The sequence below is a fragment of the Pagrus major genome, chromosome 2, assembly GCF_040436345.1.
Source record: "Pagrus major chromosome 2, Pma_NU_1.0".
Classification (NCBI taxonomy): Eukaryota; Metazoa; Chordata; class Actinopteri; order Spariformes; family Sparidae; genus Pagrus; species Pagrus major.
In genome coordinates, this window is record NC_133216.1 from 32098613 (window position 1) to 32117680 (window position 19068).

Below are 19068 nucleotides of genomic sequence, written 5' to 3' on the forward strand. Positions count from 1 at the left end.
TATAAATCAGCTGGAATAGTAATAGTGGCCTTGCATGCAACATCAGGCAGCTCTTCAGCCAAAATGCCATGTTTGTGATTCGACACATATCCTTTGGATGGTTCCATATTAAAGACATTCATTGGTGCCAGTCCGACATCACAACTACCTGATGGCGACACGTGCTTTTCTTTTCTTGCAGTTCTCCATCTGTGAAAGTCCCACCTAAGGACCAATGGGAAGCTTTCATCAAATACTTCCCCTTAACAACCGGAGCTCTCCCCATTTTATTTCAAGTGGAGGTGTATGCAACTTGAACAGCGTGTGCTACATGTCTCAGGTAGGCACCGGCATTGTCTTTGGTACAGGTACTGTATGCTGTCTGTAAAAAATGCTTAGTGTCTTACTTTGATTGCACTCACTCATTGTTTGCAGAGAGGATGCTGCCTTAGCACAAATTATTCACATGTTTGAAAGTGGGATCGACACTGAGACAATGGATATGAGAACTGAGAGGCCGGAGGTAGCCCTACTCTTACGAGAGCGATCAAAACTACCCTTGATGGATGGCGTGTTGTGCCGCAGGGTTCTCAACCAAAGAGGTGAAGCTTTTCATCAACTTGTCATACCTAGCAGTCACAAGGTGTTCATGATGAAGTGGGGCATATGGGCATTGAAAGAACTTTGGAACTAGCCAGAGCTAGATTCTATTGGCCGATAATGGCTAGGTACATTGAGACAAAATGTAAAAGCTGTGAAAGATGTGTTAGACGGAAAGCTAGTGCAAAAGGCATCAAAACTGGTTAACATCAAAGTCAGTGGTCCCCTCGAGTTGATTTGTATAGATTTTCTGTCAATAGAACCTGACTCAAGAGACACTAGAAATGTACTGGTCATAACTGATCACTATACAAAATATGCACAGGCATATCCAACAAGAGACCAGACATCCAAAACTGTTGCCACAGTGTTATGGGAGAACTTCATCAGTCACTATGGTTTTCCCTGCAGACTACATAGTGATCAAGGAGCCTGTTTTGAGTCAGAAGTTGTAGCAAAACTTTGTAGGCATGCTGGAATCTCCAAGTCTCGCACAACACCCTACCACCCAAGAGGGAATCCGGTAGAACGATTCAACAGAACGATTGATCTCTTTGGAACTCTGGATGGGAAAAAGAAGGGGGAATGGAGGAAATATGTTAGGCCCCTAGTACACGCGTATAATTGTACAAGAAATGATGTGACTGGGGAAGCTCCTTTTCTTCTCATGTTCGGCAGAGAGCCGCGTCTTCCCATTGACCTATGTTTGGGCATCAGCCCTCAAGGCCACAACCCCAAAACGCACTCACAATATGTGCGTGACCTGAAGAAAAGACTGAGACATGCATATGAGCTAGCTTCAAGAAATGCTGAGAAAAGGCAGCTGTTGAACAAATGGCACTGGGATGCTAAAGTGACCGCTCTGCCTTTGGAAGTGGGGGACAGGGTCCTTGTAAGGACCCTGAGTCTCAGAAAGAAGCACAAAATCTCAGACAAGTGGGAGTCCACTGTTCATGTTGTTGTCAAACAGCCAGATGAGAGTATCCCTGTCTATGTGGTCAAGCCTGAGGATGGAGAGGGCAGAGAACGGGTCCTGCATCGTGACATGCTCCTTCCCTGTGGGTTCTTACCTACAATCTTGGAAGCGGATCATGAAAATACTGATGATTCCTTTCATTTTGAGTTGAAGACCGTCCGGTGTTGAATTGTTCAGAAATGTAAACAATCATTTGTTTCCACAAAGAAAGAAAGAGGGAACTATATTTTGTGTTTTTATTTTTATTTCAATCTAGTGATAAAGAGTTAAGGTCATGCAGTTGTGGTTGTGTGTTGATGAAGTGTTGTGAAGATGAAGTTGATGCATTTCAGTCCAGAAATTAATAGTTGTGAATAAACTGGATAGGTAGTATACTGCTACCATAACCCTGGTAAATCCACTTATTGGTTACATAAACAGTGCGGAATGCAATATGTTGGTGAAACAGGTAATACAATGCTTACCAGGTTCATCCAACACAGATATAATATTTCTAAAAAGAAAAACGCACACACTCTTTTGGTAAAACACTTTGTAGAACACAACTGGTCTTCACTTACCGCCACAGTAGTGTAATCCAAGATGGTCCACAGCCCAGAGAAGGAAAATAGATACAACATAAATATTTATTTTAAGAGCATAAATATGGTTATTTTGTTAAGAAGCATAAATGTGTTTTTGGATTAAAATGCATACATTTCATTAAGAGCCACTTAACACAGATTTGGCAATAATTTAATGGAAATGATTTAAAAAATGCCTTTAAGAAATGTGATGATGCTTCCCCTTTAAGGCACTCGTTGCCCTGTGTTTACGCATGCTCCTGGCAGAGCTGAGCAGCAGAGCCATAGACATATATACATAGACGCCTCATTGAGCGCTGGACCGTACGTCGACCTCGCCGCCATATTGGAGGAGGCAGATCTGCCCCGTGAACTAATACAAGTGAATGGAGTGAACTTTAGAAAGCTCCTTCCACAATGTGCTATAAGTTAATGTCTCTCATTTACACATTCACACACGTACGAATATATTCAGGAAACAGATAGGAACCAAAAACAACGTCTGTAACGTTCTCTGATGATTATAAACGTTAACTACTCCTTACATGTTCAGTATACAGGTAGGCACCAAACCACCGGATGTACTTTTATAATGTTTTTATTAGTGTTTACAGCTGCCAACGTATGTAACGCTGCTACTGTGATGATACATGACGGTTAAATATTGAATCTTTGTCTATAATAACCAGATCCTGACACGTAAATGTGATTGAAACGTCGCCCTTGCCAGATGCAGACCTGACGGCCAGCCCCCTAGACCGATCCTTGCTCGTTTCCTGAGATTCCAGGACAGGGAACGGATCGCTGAAGCTGCGCGGAAGATGGGAAAGGTGCACTGGGACAAGCATCACATCATGGTCTTTCCTGACTACTCCAAACTTGTCACCGAGAAACAGGCTGCTTTTGATCAATGCAAATGCCTGCTTCACGAGCGTCGGATCAAGTTCTCCGTGATGTATCCAGCTGTGCTCTCCCCGAGGACGGTGGACGGTGGACGGTAGACGTGAGTTCACAGACCCCAAAAAAGCACTGGAATTCATTCGCTCTCTGCTCCCGTGAAAGCATATTCATATTCTGCCCTTAAGTTACCTAGAACCATCCAGTTGAACTGTACACGTCTCTCATTTACACTGTTAAACACATCTGAATATGAAAGAGATATTTCATTTACTATTTTGGATGGAGGCATTATGGCTTTTATTATACCTATCATTTTTGGTTGTGCTCTGATTCAGATTGTTATTTGTCTATACTGTTGGCATTAGAGTTGCTATAGTAGGGGGAGCATATCTATAATGTATGTCACTCCCTGAACTTACTGGTGTACCTTTATTTTATTACTCACCCACTTATTATTTCACCTGTTTTTGGGGTGGAGAAATACATTTGTTTTGTTTTGTCTTCTTCCGTTCCTTCCCACCATTTCCATTAGCACTATAGACCAACCCAGAGCTGATAAGGGCTTAATGGGGAGACATATGCCTCAGATAGACATTACTAGATGAGTGGAGAGATACTTAAAACTAACTTGTTCAAGTATTTTGGTTATATTTGACTGTTTATTGCTTATGACCCTTACACAGCTCTTGTACTGATGTAGCCCTTACTAATTTTTAGCTACATAATTATAGCTGCATGACTGCCCTCTTCGCGAGCTGTTAGACTGTTCAAAGTCACGGACCAAGTTTTTTGTGTGTTAGGTTTGGTGCTTTTTGAGCACCTGCAGGTGACGGCAGTTCACGGGCACCATGTATCAGTATGTATACACATCTTTTTTTCCTGTCATATTGTTTTCTTTTTTCTTTTTCCCCAATTCTTTTCCTGCCCATGTACATGATGCTTGTTGCTCAGCGATGGTGGTTCCTAATGATAGGTTACATCCCCTACATGCATCGGTTACTAGACCTACTCCAATCTAATGATGCTGGCTGATAAAGGAAGGACCTTGAAACTAATGACATGGAACGTGCAAGGTCTTAACCACCCTATCAAAAGGAAAAAAGTCATAACATTTATTAAGTCGAAAAGATGTGATATAGCATTTCTGCAGGAGACTCACTTATTAACTCAGGAATCTAGAAAGCTTTGCAGAGATTGGGTTGGTCATGTCTCCGCCTCATGCTGGAATGGTCATAGCAGGGGGGTAGCAATTCTAGTCCACAAACAAATGCAATTCAAATGTATTAGGGAAAGTATTGATGATGCTGGACGGGTTTTGTTACTTCTCGCTGAGATTCAGGGCCATAAAGTAATATTAGCTAATGTTTACGCCCCTAATATTGATGATCTCACATTCTTTGGGCAACTAAAGTGTAAACTCAACGATATGGGAGACTACCCGATTTTGATGGGGGGTGACTTTAATCAGGTTATGGATAACATATTGGATCGTAGCACCCCATCACAGCGTCAATGCAAATCAGCCTCCATTATGCACAAAATGGACAAAGCTTCTGGTCTAGTTGATGTCTGGCGGTTATTAACCACAAGAGATTATACTTTCTATTCCCCGCGTCACAATACATTTTCTGGGACCGATTATTTTTTTGTTTCTGGATTTCCTCCATAGTATCTAGCTCTATCGGTAGCATTCTTCTCTCGGATCATGCTCCTGTGTTTCTTTGTGTAACCCCTTTTTGCAATACCCCTAAATCCCCCAGGTGGAGGCTCAATTCCAGCCTTTTGCTTGACCTAAGTTTCAAAGAATCTTTAAGGACTCAAATTAATCTTTTTATAGAAACTAATTTGGCGTCAGCACCATCTGCTGGTGTGGAATGGGAAGCGTTCAAGGCCTTTATTAGAGGTCATATAACACAACATGCTTCTTTCAAAAAGAAATCTAACATAATAAAACAATTTGGAGAAGAAGTTTTATGCCGCTGAAGCTGTATTTAAGCAAAATATGACCCCCTCAAATCTCACTAATCTGACCAGACTAAAATATGAACTTAACTCCATTCTGACTCAGAAGGCAGAGTTCTCTCTTTTCAGAGCTAGGCAAGAATACTTAGAAGAGGGCGACAAAGCAGGAAGATTGCTGGCTAGATACATTAAACAGAGAGAGGCTCAGAGCACAATAGCAGCAATTAGGACAGAAGGTGGTGCTGTTACGCGGGATCCCAAAGAGATAAATAAGATATTCAGAGAGTTTTATGCAACGCTTTACTCGTCAGAAACGCAAGTTGACCAGCAAGAGATGCATGCATTTCTGACCTCCCTCACTCTCCCCACCTTATCAGTGGACCAGGTAGATTTGCTTGACGCGCCAATCACTAGGGAGGAGATTGTGGATGTTATTAGAGGCCTTCCATCTAGCAAGGCGCCAGGCCCGGATGGCTTCACAGCAGAATTTTTTAAGGTGTATGCTGAGGAACTCTCCCCTCTACTTCTGCAAATGTATAGTGAGGCACTGGATAAGGGCAGCCTACCCCCCACACTGTCTGAGGCACTAATTTCTCTCATTTTAAAGAAGGTTAAGGATCCGCTAGACTGTAGAAGCTATAGACCAATCAGTTTGATTGGCTGTGACAGTAAAATTCTTGCTAAGATTCTAGCTGTAAGGTTAGATAAGGTGATAACCAACCTGATTCACCCCGACCAGGCTTTATTCGCACTCGGAGCTCAGCTGATAATATTAGACGTTTGATTGACATCATGTGGACCTCTCAAAATGCGCCCTCCCCTGCTGCTGCCCTCTCTTTGGATGCTGAAAAGGCATTTGACAGGGTGGAGTGGCAATATTTGTTCTCCACCCTGGAAGCTTTTGGTTTTGGCAGGATATTTATTAGCTGGGTCAAATCTTCTATACACCAAGCCTAAGGCCTCAGTGACAACGAATAGCATAATCTCACAGTCCTTTGAGCTCCATAGAGGCCCTAGGCAGGGCTGCCCTTTGAGCACTTTACTTTTTGCACTGGCGTTGGAGCCTCTAGCAGCGGCTATTCGCAAAGACCCTGACTTTCCAGGTATCCAAGTAGGCAGTAGTAGTCATAAACTGATGCTTTACGCGGATGATGCCTTGGTCCTGATAACAGAGCCAGAATGCTCTCTCCCTGCTCTGTTCAAAACCATTAAATTGTTTTCTAAATTATCTGGATTTAAAGTGAACTGGGCCAAATCAGAGGCTCTTCCTCTGACTCCCTACTGCCCCAAGACCTTATTCCAACCTGGTGATTTCACTTAGCCCCAATCAGGTATTGAATATTTAGGCATCCTTTTCCCCCCGTCGTTGAATGATTTGGTCCAGGTTAATTTTGAGCCCCTTCTGAACAAATTTAAGATTGATATAGAACAGTGGTCTCGACTATTACTTTTACCTCTGGGGCAAGGTCAATGTGATAAAAATGAACTGCACCCCCAAATTTAATTACCTATTACAGGCACTACCAATGAAGATCCCCCAAAATATTTTAAGTAGTTTAATAGGCTGTGCAACAAATTCCTATGGAACAATAAGCGACCCAGATTAAGCTTGAAAAAATTACCGAGGCCAGTGGATCAAGGTGGACTGGGGGTCCCGAATTTGCTTTTCTATCATTATGCATTCAGCCTGAGACACTTGGCGCACTTGGCGCTACCTCCTGAGAGAGCACCCCCGTGGTTTGGTCTAGAAAGCCCTTTGTGTAATCCACTCCCTCCTATGCATTATATCACCACTAAGCTTTCATTAGAGGCACAGAGTCATCCTATTATTTCACACTTACAGTGGGTATGGAAAAGAATGGCGTTCATATTCGATTTTGATGCAAACCTCCACACTGCAGCCTCCATGTGGACCAACCCTAAACTCTGCATAGGGAAATCACCTTTTCTCTGGAAGTCATGGGTCGACAGGGGAATCCTGGCCCTTGGAGACTTATATGCTGGGGATACACTCAAGTCCTATTCTGATATCAAGACACAACTCCACCTACCCCAGAATCAGTTTTCGAGTACTTACAACTCAGACACCTGCTGTTGCACACATTCGGGTCTCTTTCAACACCTCCCCCCACTGTAAGCTTCCTCACACAAATAATGAAAATTTTTGGTAGAGGTCATGAAGCTTCAGTGTATTACTTAATGGTTTTGAAATGCTGAAATGCTGCACTTAGCCAGACTGGCTGCACTGGAGGGCCTATCATACAGGCTAATAAACAGAGTGGAAGGCTTCAATTTGAAATGGGAATGATACTTGTCCAATCTGAAAGAACCTGTGTAGGAGATATGGTAGCCAATCTGAACATGACACCTAGCATCGCTGAGCATGTTACACGTTATGATCTGTTATTATTCTTAGTCCCCCCTTTTTAAAAAAAAAAAAAAATTAATTAATTAATTTTATTGTATTGCTGTTGTGCTGTCCTGTTTTATCCTTTGTTAGATTGCTCGTCTCGCTTTTTTTGGTTGTTTTTCTCCTTTTCCTGGAGTGCAAGCATTGTATAACATAGTTATTTGTTTACTTTCTGTATACAAGTCTCAACATTGTTTCGTAACCAACATTTTCCACATGTGTACTTGTAATGTGTGATATTCAAAAATCCCAATAAAATATTAATCATAAAAGTCTTCAAAATCTAAAAATAACAGCACCTACTGATAACATAGATGTCAAATGTACTATTATAATCATCTTTGTTTAAAAATATACTTTTTGTTAAAAAATGTTGGCCCTTTAAAGTTGTGTCCCAGATCTTTGTCAACTCCAGATTTCTACAAAAGCATAATTTAATCAGGCATAAAAACGGTCAGCTATATCCTAAGGACCCCTGTTTCACTTCCTGGTTTCAAAAAAAGGCGGGAATGCTGTTTAGGCACTATTTTCTGATAAATTCATGAAATAATATTGCTATCAGGTGTGTCCCAACCATAACAGGTCAACTCAGTTGCCCTTCTAAATCAAAACAGAATATGAATTGTGGTTTAAAAAGGTGTATTTTGATTAGCATTAAGAGAACTCTTAGCATCTTTCAAAAATAAAATGGCTACTCACTACAACTATGCTGTGAAGTGAAAAAAAGTGACATTTCGTCAACACCGTAAGACGTCAACTCCGTCAGATATTGCATCTTATGGAGTTGACATCTGTGCTGACGGAGGTGACATAACTCTCAGTTCTCTTTAATAATTGAATAATGTGTTTGAAATCAGTACTTTATTTTCAATTAAATTACGAGCGAAGCATGCATCCGAATGTGTCATAAACTCTCCACAAACCATGACTGAGAAGATGATTAGCGGAAGTGACTTGAGAAATCCCTCAATTAAGAGTACCCTTTTTTTCCACCATGCTTTGGTAAATGAGCTGTCCGCAAGCAAACACAAAACTCCACCCAGGAAACAAGCATTAACCTTATCAGGAAAAATTCTGACAAAATATCGCATTTTCCACAAGATCCAACAGTTTGGAATATCTTGTAAATCTCTGAACAAAAAACAAACCAAGGCAAAACAAGCAAGATACCTCCAGGTCATCACCAAAGACGTTCAAGACTTCTTCCACAACTCTGCCCGGATTACAACAGACGAACAAGACACCATAACAAGGAACAAAGTAAAGCATCAGAGGATGATCTTGATGGACAGCATGATAAACCTACACAAGGAATTCACCACAAGCAACCCTACAGTAAAACTCAGCTGCTCATCCTTTTGTGCCTTAAGGCCCTTTCATACATGCCTATGTAAACTTCATGAGAATGCAGCTTTAATGTTGGAGGTGCTGAAATAGTCGGGGGTTGTGGATTCAGCAAAACTGGAGGATAGTTTTAAATTGGTGTGTTGCACACCAGCGACTGAGTCCTGCCTCCTTTGAAAATGTACACGCTGTGTAAACAAGCAGACATTGCTGCTCCCAGAACATGAAGCAACTAATGTTCACTGGAGACAATGGGAAAGAGTGCGACAGTCAACAGCAGATGAAACATACACCTCAACAATAATGATAACTCATGAAGGCAAGCTCTCAGAGCTCATACAATTATATGAGGAAAAACTCAAAAGTAAAACCACAACACGTGTGTCTTGTCCGGAACCAGTCACAAGAATACCGCAACCTGATTCAAATGTGCAAAGAGAACGAAGTCATCGTACACACTGATTTTTCAGAGGCATGGAAATGCGAGTACCATGCTGAAGTCCAGGCATGCCATTTCGGACAGAACTTACCTCTGTTAAATTTACATACTGGTATGTATTACACAAAGGAAGCAAAGTCAGGATTCAGCACAATCTCTGACTCTAAACGCCAAGATGCTGCATCCATTTGGGCCTACATGGATCCTGTACTGAGAGAGATACAGAGGGCACATCCATCAGTTGATACAGTACATTTCTGGTCAGATGGTCCAAGCAAGCAATACAAGAATAAGAAAAATTTCATCCTCCTCAGTGACATTCCTCTGAAATTGAGGTTTAAAAGGGCAACATGGAACTTTTTTCCAACTTCACACGGAAAGGGCGCTCCAGATGGAATTAGAGGGGCAGTGAAGAGGGCAGCTGACAGTCTGGTTTTAAGAGGACATGACATTGTCAATGCCAAGCAGTTCCATGACAAGTTTTCCAACAGCCTTAACAATGTACTACTCTACCTCACTGATGGACAAGAAATGGAGAGGTTCGACAAAGTCCTTCCTCCTAACCTGAAACCTTTGCCTGCAACAAGAAAGATTCACCAGGTCATCCCAAATCAAAAGAGTCTCTGGTACAGAGAATTGACATGTTTCTGCAGTAAACCAAGAATGTGTCACTGTTTCAGTCCAGTTTGTTTTGCTTTAGGCACTGAGAGAGGCAGCATGAATAACCAGAGATATTCTGCAGCCCCCAAAGAAAATGTCAGTCCTTCCAGAAAAATGCGGAGTTTTTTTGTGATTGTTGCGGGCAAAAATCTTTGATTATGCGGCATGTTTGCGATGGAATATGCAGGATATTTATGCAATTTTATGCGATGAAATTGTGGGAATTTGCAAAAATTGCGGGAACTTGCAAAAACTGCGGTTTGATGAATAAGAAGAAAAAAAGTGATTCCCCCAACACTCTGTTACTAGGCTCACTAGGCTACTACCTTAATGTAAAGAGTCATTTCTAATGACTTCCTATGATAAGCAAGCATACTACATCACAGAAAGTGCTGGGAGTAATTAAGTTCTCAGCTTTCTGATGACTTCACTTCGTAACGTTCCCAAGGCAACAGGAGGAAAATGGCTGCTCTTGTGTGAAGTAAACGCAACATTTTTCAACTTTCTGCGAAGATATATGTGACTTTTTTGCAACGAAAATGCGGGGATTATGAAATCATGCAAGCCCTGCATATTTTGCGCATTTTGCGCGGAAATCTGAGATTTATGCGGCCAAAGTGTGGTGTCTTTGGAAAAAAATGCGGCCCCTGCATAAATGTGCGGACTTTGGCTGATTATGCGTTGAATTATGCAATCGCATAATCATGTTTTTCTGGAGGAAGAAGAGCCACCATCAGGCCCTGAGGGCACATCCACAGGAATAACTGCTGAGAGTATTAAACCTGGGGACTGGATGGCAGTAGTTTATGAAGAGCACTGGTGGTTGGCCAGAGCTGTTTCTGTGGATGGTGAAAACCAGGATGTGAGAGTGGAATTCCTGCATCCCCATGGCCCCATTGAGAAATTCACACCTCAACATGGCAGGGGAGATGAATGCCTTTGCCCAGTTAAAGATGTTCTTGTTAACCTGGTGGGAAATGCAGCTCCTATGCGTCTCAGTCGAACAAGGGAAATGTATAGCATTTCTCCAGATGTAATGGACTTCATAGAATGTGAACACATTAGCCATCTGCTTCCTGGTGACTAAACAGCAACAGTTTTGTTACACAGGCCAATGTCCAATGTCAATGTCAGATATGTTTCTTTATTTCTGAGCCACAAATCTTTCAAGCAATGGCATTGTCTTGCTACAATGTACACAATTTCAAAATGTCATTACAAAGTATAAATCATATAATTTGCATGGAGGGCTTCTTAAATTATGATAGTCAAATGTCCCATTTATGGTTACTGGCGCAGAAAATCACAGATACTATCCCCATCCAATTTTCTGACCTATATATGTCCTTACATTTTTGTATTGCAATATTGAATTTAGATATGTCGTCCCATCCCTAGTTGTAATAAATGGTGGCTGTTTAATTCAGGGGAAAATAGGTCTTTCACAGTTATTGTTATTTAGTTTGAAAGTTGATCAGTTTGGTTACAAAGTTTCTCAATCATGTTCTCAATCATGTTTGGAATGGCTTTCTGTGTGCTTCCAGTTTTTAAGGTTTGTGTACTATTATGTTTCATATGCGTCAACTCCGTCAGTTGGCTGTCAACTCCGTCATAGAGAAGTCACCTCCGTCAGACGGACTTGATACTTGACGTGATATTCATGAAATATATGTTCATAATGGTTTATAAAATGAGTTCATGTCAATAAAAAGTGTCTTTGGTACACCTAATGTGTGTCCTTTGTGTTAAAAAATTATATGTTGTTTATCGCGAAGACAAATGACATTATCAACAAAAATTGTAAGTTGGCAACATTATAATGGTATTTATTTCTTGAATAAGAAAATATTAAACATTTTGATTATACAGCTAATTAAATCATCTTGTATTTAATACAACAAAAATCATTAAACATTTCCTTAATGTTTTATATTATAATACTATGACTTTTTGTGTGTTCAAGTCCTCAGCTGCAAAAAATGCTATTTAAGAAAAAATTAAATCACTGGGTGGTTGGCCCATTAAAAGGTTTAATAGCCAAGACTTTGATCTTTTAAATATATCTTCCAAGCATGATTGAAGGTTAAAAATTAAAAAAAAAACAAAATAAGTGTGGTATATACGTGTTTGCCTGCATACATATATCATGCCAGTAGGTGGCAGTGTCACTCCATGTAACTCATGCATTCTGTATATACACAGTTGTCCTCCTGACTCCGTGAAGTAAAGACCATTCCCTGAAGTAGCTGGCCTGCTAGCCTTCTTTTGATTTGTACAACACAACATATTGGCGACGAGGATGGCTCTGCTTGGGATTTTGCCACCTCCGGCATTTTTACAAAGCCCAGGTGAGCCTACGGTGCCTTTCGAAGCATGGATTCGCATGTTTGATAACTACGTGCTAGCTCTGGCCGACGATGTGGAGGATAAGAGGAAGCGTGCTTTGCTAATACACACGGTCGGCGCGGAGGCTCAGCGGATCTTCTACACGCTGCCAGGGATTGGTGATTCCTACGACGATGCACTAAAGGCTTTAAAGACATTTTTTGTACCCAAATTGAATGTCGTCGCGGAGAGGAATAAGTTTCGCCAGAGAGCGCAACGAGCTGGTGAGTCCACAGCTCAGTACGGAGCGGCCCTGCGGGAGCTAATTGTTACATGTGAGTTTGGAACATTATCTGAGGACATGATAAGGGACCAAATTGTGGAGAAAACGTCCAACGCTCGGATCAGAGAGCGCTTGCTGCTTGAGGATAAACTTACACTTGAAAAGACTTTGACAATTGCTGCTCAGATTGAAAATGCAGTTGCTGAAGCTAAAACAATAGCTTCGTCAAGAGGAGCAGCTGAGGCTGTTGTCGGCATGGTTCGAGGGACTACTTTTCGTGGCGGGAAGCAAAAGCAGCAAAAACCCTTCAACTTTCCCAGACCAACCCCAAAGACTGCTGGCTTGAACGGCTCAACAGCTGCTGGTAAGACATGCTACAGATGTGGCTCTTCAACACATGTTGCAAATTACCCCAAGTGCCCAGCCAAATCTGTCACATGCAGACATTGTAATAAGCCTGGACATTTTGCCAGAGTGTGCAGGAGCAGGACTGCTTCATGCAATGTGGGAGAAGTTTCCAGTGATTCCGTCACAGTGCTATTAGTTGATGAAGATGATGCAAGTACACTGAGCAGTAAATTAATGTGCAATGTCTCCATGAAAGCTTCAGGTGGCCCTACAATTACTGCAGATTTGATGGTGGATACTGGGTCTGGTGTCTCTATTCTCCCAGAGCACATGTACAAGAGTCACTTCAGCCACACCCCACTCCTGAAGCCCAGAAAAACACTGACCACGTACACAAAGAAACCTATACCTGTGCTAGGTTGTCTGGAACTGACGGTGACATACATGACAAAATGCACGTCCCAGTACATTCATATTGTCCCGGCAGGTACGCCCATATTAGGCATGGATCTCTTCAATGCCCTGCAACTTGAGATCAGAGACGGTCATGTCACTACTAACACACCCCCTGCTGTCCTTGTACAGTATACAGCTGCTGAAACTGATGCTTCAAAGACTGGAACAGTTACTGGATTTGTTCACAAAGTCACAGTACGACCTGGAATACAGCCTGTGCAGCAAAAGTTACGTCGTCTGCCTTTTGCCATTCGTGATGCAGTGTCCCAGGAGCTGCAGAGACTAGAAAACGACGGTGTCATTGAACGCATCGACTCCTCACCATGGGTTTCACCCATAGTAGTGGTGCACCGCAAGTCGGGTCGGCTCAGGATATGTCCAGATCTACGTGAGCCCAACAAGGCTGTGGTTGTTGACAGCCATCCACTGCCACATATCGAGGAGGTGTTTCATGAGCTACGAGGAGCACAAATATTCTCATCTATTGACCTGCAAAACGCATATCATCAGGTACCTTTGCACCCAGAGAGCCGAGACCTTACTGGTTTTATCACTCATGATGGACTTTTTAGGTTCACTAGGGTCCCCTTCGGTCTTGCATCAGCCCCGAGTGCATTCCAGAGGATGATGTCGCAGATTCTGGCAGGTTTGGATGGTGTACAGTGTTACTTAGACGATATTATTGTGTATGCTGAGACTCCTACGCTGCATGAGACACGACTCAAAGAGGTACTGCACCGACTGAACAACAGTGGACTGAAATTAAATGTGGAGAAGTGCCTGTTCAGGAAAAATGAACTTTCATTTTTGGGCCATGTTGTTTTTGCTTCAGGCATCCGTCCCAACCCAGACCATGTTACTGCTATAACAGAGGCTCCTCCCCCTCGTGATGCCACGGCCCTACAGTCCTTCCTGGGCCTCACAGGGTGGTATTCAAAGTTCATCCCCTGCTACGCCTCTGTTGTGGAACCTCTTCGTGCTCTGCTGAGGAAAAATGCAGAATTTAAATGGACTGATGCTGCTCAGAAGGCTTTTTCTCACCTCAAAGAACTGATTGCTACAAGCCCAGCACTTACCCTGTTCGATCCTGCTCTCCCTACACTTGTCACTACAGACGCCTGTGACTACGGCATTGGTGCAGTGCTCACCCAGCTACACGGTGACACTGAAAAGACTGTTGCGTTCGCATCCAGGTCCCTTACTGACTGTGAGAGAAAATACTCTATCATAGAGAAAGAGGCTCTGGCTTGTGTGTGGTCAGCTGAGCGTTGGCGCACTTACCTTTGGGGGAGACACTTCTCCCTGCGTACAGACCATAGCCCACTTACTGCCCTGCTGTCCACCAAAGGTTTCGGAAGGGCAGGTATGAGGATTTCGAGATGGTCTGCTCGCCTCATGTGCTTTAACTACACCGTGGAATACAAGCCAGGACGTGACAACGTCATAGCAGACTGTTTGTCTCGCTTGCCCCTGCCGTCTTCTGACCCACAAGAGAAGGATGAGGACATCATAGCCATGGTGTCTGTGGACCTTGCAGCTGTTACTACAGAGCAGCTACATACTGCCTACCAAGATTGCCCAGTGCTGCAGCAGGTTATGGCTTATCAAAGAAATGGTTGGCCCCGTACAGCTAAAGGCCTTGATCCTGCCTTTCTGCCCTTCTACCGTGTACAGACTGAGCTGGCTGAACTTGATGAAATTTTGGTTAGAGGTACTCACCGAGTTGTGATTCCCCAGACTCTTCAGCCGCAACTCATACAGCTTGCCCACGACACTCACCAAGGCATGGTGAGGACAAAACAAAGACTTAGGGAGCTCTATTGGTGGCCTGGTATGGACTCTGATGTGGAAGCTGCCATTAAGTCATGCACCACCTGCTCCCAACATGACAAAACTGCCATAACCAGAGCTGCCCCACTGCAACCGGTGCCCTTTCCCAATGCAGCCTGGGAAAAACTTGCCATGGATATTGTGGGCCCATTCCACTCTGCTCCACCTGACTGCCGTTTTGCCATCACATTAGTGGACTATTATAGTAAATGGCCTGAAGTGGCGTTTACATCAGATGTTACGTCCGCTACTGTCATTGCATTCTTGTCTGCTGTTTTCAGCCGTGAAGGCAACCCCCTTGAACTTGTAACTGATAACGGCCCGTCATTTGTGTCTGCTGAGTTTGAGGCCTTCTTAGCAGCTCAGGACATAACACACTGCCGCAGCTCCATTTACTATCCGCAAAGTAATGGAGAAGTGGAGAGATGGAACAGAGTATTAAAGGACTGTTTACAAACAGCTGACATTGAAGGTCGGCCATGGAAGCCCTTTGTCACAGACTTTCTCCTCACTTATCGAGCAACTTCCCATGCACTGACTCAAGTCTCCCCTGCTGAACTTCTACATGGACGCCCATTCCGCACCAAGTTGAACATCAAAGGCATTGCTTCGCCTCGTGCATCCGTTCAGCCTGAAGCTGTGAGAGACACTGTGACTCTGAAACAAGCCAAGGTAAAGTGCTATGTGGATGAACGTCGTGGTGCACAGTCTCCAAAGTTTCAGTGTGGTTCCTATGTTCGGATCAGGAAGCCAGGAATCATAAAGAAAGGACACACCAAGTTCACACAGCCCCTCTGTGTTGTTGCTCAGAAAGGCCCGGCAACCTACGAACTTTCTGATGGTAAAGTATGGAACGCCATACACCTGTCCCCTGCAAGTTCCCCCTCCCCTGAGGTGCACACAACCAGTACCTGTGTACAGCCTGAGGATGTTTATGTGCCTCCTCAGACGCCCCCGCCTGCTCAACCACCTCCTAGGCTCCAGCGGAGTCGCAGGCAGATTCAGCCGCCTGCTTGGCTGGAAGGTTTTGCTACCTGACCTCTATCTTTTTAAAAGGGGGCAGAATGTGATGTTAAGTATGGACTGTTACCTGTGTCCAATTTGAAGTGTGGACTGTTACATGTTCACAATTTATGATGTTATGGACAATTCTAATTAACATATTTTTCCAAGTGAAGCTCTTTACAAACAGCACAAGATTACAGAAAGTTGGAAATTTATTTAAGTACAAATGTGTCACTGTTGGTGATGAATAAGTGTTTCGCTGAAAAGTATTTTACAGATTCTAGGGAATACTGAGATCTTCAGAAGCTAATTCCGGTTTGTTTCTTTTATTTCGTAATTACTTACTATGCAGGATTGGTTACTATTGAAGTGTTGACGCAGCTAAACGTTCACTATCTGTTGTAATTTCATGAGAGGAATTATTCGTAAAAAAGAGGGATATGTGGTATATACGTGTTTGCCTGCATACATATATCATGCCAGTAGGTGGCAGTGTCACTCCATGTAACTCATGCATTCTGTATATACACAGTTGTCCTCCTGACTCCGTGAAGTAAAGACCATTCCCTGAAGTAGCTGGCCTGCTAGCCTTCTTTTGATTTGTACAACACAACAATAAGGTTTTGTCACAATTCTCAAGAATGGGTGATTTATTATTTATATGGCTTATTATACTCAACATGGAACAGAGTGCTACAAAAAATATTTTTTTAAGTACATAGCCTTTTGCACAAACTGTCTTATAGAGCTCTGGGTTGTGGTGGTGTAGTGTAGACACTGTGTAACCACTAAGTGGAATTTAACCAGGGTTATGGTAGCAGTTTACTACCTATCCAGTTTTATTCACAATTTTCAATTTCTGAACTGAAATGCTACAAATGCTAGAAGTGGAAACCATAGAAATATACATTACCATCAACATACAACCACAACTGTATGACCTTAACTCTTTATCAATAGATTAAAATAAAAATAAAACACAAATATATTTCCCTCTTTCTTTCTTTTCTGAAAACAAATGATTGTTTACATTCTCTATAAACAATGTAATTATTATTTTTACTCTTTACAAAGGCACCGGACAAGATGCTCCTTGTCTGTTTGAATTGGGAGTCCCTTTCTCAACCCACGAGAATAATTCAATACCGGACGGTCTTCAATTCAAAATGAAAGGAAGCCTTTGTTTTTCCTTTTAATTGTCGTTAGCAAAAAAAAATATGTTTAGTACTGGCCAGCAAAAAAATAAAAGTTATATAGAGCTCTATATGTGAAGTGCAATGTGATGTTTTGCCTGAAAATATCAGACGGGGTCCAAGAGGTGGCAGGCGGCAGCTGTTCTCCCAGTAGCCACAGGAAAAGCACAGTCTCTGCTCCAATGACGACCCACTAGCAAGGAAACATCGTATTTATAAATTAAATGAAGGCAGGCTAATACAGAGCACTGACGAGCAGGACACACGGCAATACACAGCAATAATGATCTTCTGAGCCCGCGATCCCTACCAGAAGCACCATACTATTGGCTGTCGTAACACTGTCGTAATATGACACCGTCTAAAGGGCACTACACAAAACGATACTAACTGAAAACATCAGCTGACTGAAACTACAGCTGGGTTACAACTGCAGCAGCAGCAATAGATGCAGCAGACAAACTGGCACTTTCATTAGTAGCAGGTTCACTTCCAACTGATCTGATGAATGTACAGTTCTAATGTGCCTGTGCAGGTTAATGTAGAGCCTGCTCGATATGAGATTTTAACCTTGCATACTCTGTTCATACTTACCATAAAAGTTAAAAACAACAATTCATACTTACCTTAAAAAGTTAAAACAACAATTCATTAGTGGTGGGACTCAATTAGAAAAAAATAATCTAATTAATTAGAGGCTTTGTAATTAATTAATCTCAATTAATCGCATATCAATATTTGACACTAGAAGCAAAATTTTTCAATTTAAATGGATTTTGGTATATGACTGAATCAATGAATAGACACATAAATGAGCTTAAACAACAAAATCGTGTTTATTTTCATCACTGAGTGTTAATATAAAGTGCAATATGAACAAAGAATATTATGATTGCATTATTCACAAGGCACAAACTTAAATTCAAGTAAGCTATATTCAAGCTTTTTCAGGACTTTTTGTAAACGTTCTATGTCTTAAACACATTTGTTTTTGTTTATTAAAATAAAAAACAGCACTTAGGTTTCCACTTTTCTGGAATGTACTGTACTAACATTGCAAAATAGTTAGAATAATATCCTTGGCATAAAATAAACAGTCCAACAGTTAAACATAAAGTGCCCTTTCTACCATAAATGGTTTTGAAAAACAACACAGAAACAAAAATGATCCATCAACTGATGACAGTCCCTACCTGTCTACCACCGAGAGTGGCTGACAGTCCACTGCAATCCACTTCGCCAGTGCGTTTGTCATGAAGTTGATCAGGTCTCAACGTGCTGCGATGGAGTCATCCAACACCCCAGCTGGTTAGGCTGCAAGTTGAGCTCTCATCAGCTTCACCCCGTTAAGTTCAGGTACCAAAAACTGATGTTTACATTTATTCCAGTTTTAACTGACTGTTTGATTGTTCTAGTTTTTACTGATGTAATTTCCAAAAATATGTGGACTGAACATGTGAAGGGGGCAAAAACCTATGACCTTTGTTGTTTTTTCCTTTTCTTTTTTAATATTTAGGTTATTGTATGTATGTTTAACACTTAAATCGATGGACTTTGCATTATGTTTATGATGCAGCAATGTTAAAAATGTATTCCACTGTAATGTGAACTTGAAATGTCCCAATAAAATAATGGACTTGTTTCGTTGAATAATTTCATAATTTCATGTTCATGTTCATGTAACAATTTCATTTTATAATACTAAGGTTAATGTTCAGTAATTAATGCTAATGTTGCTCTCAAACCAACATTTTGATTTTAACCCACTTCTTTGGTAACATTAACCCAACAACAT

At 41.9% G+C, this 19068-nt stretch overlaps 1 long non-coding RNA gene across 1 annotated transcript; it reads left to right on the forward strand.

Annotated features, from left to right (window-relative positions):
• The first annotated feature begins 263 nt into the window (after positions 1-263).
• LOC141009336 (uncharacterized) lies at positions 264-2994 on the forward strand. The gene is made up of 3 exons (XR_012180134.1): positions 264-319; positions 415-581; positions 2808-2994. It is a non-coding gene; the product is annotated as an uncharacterized lncRNA (long non-coding RNA).
• Positions 2995-19068: the final 16074 nt, after the last annotated feature.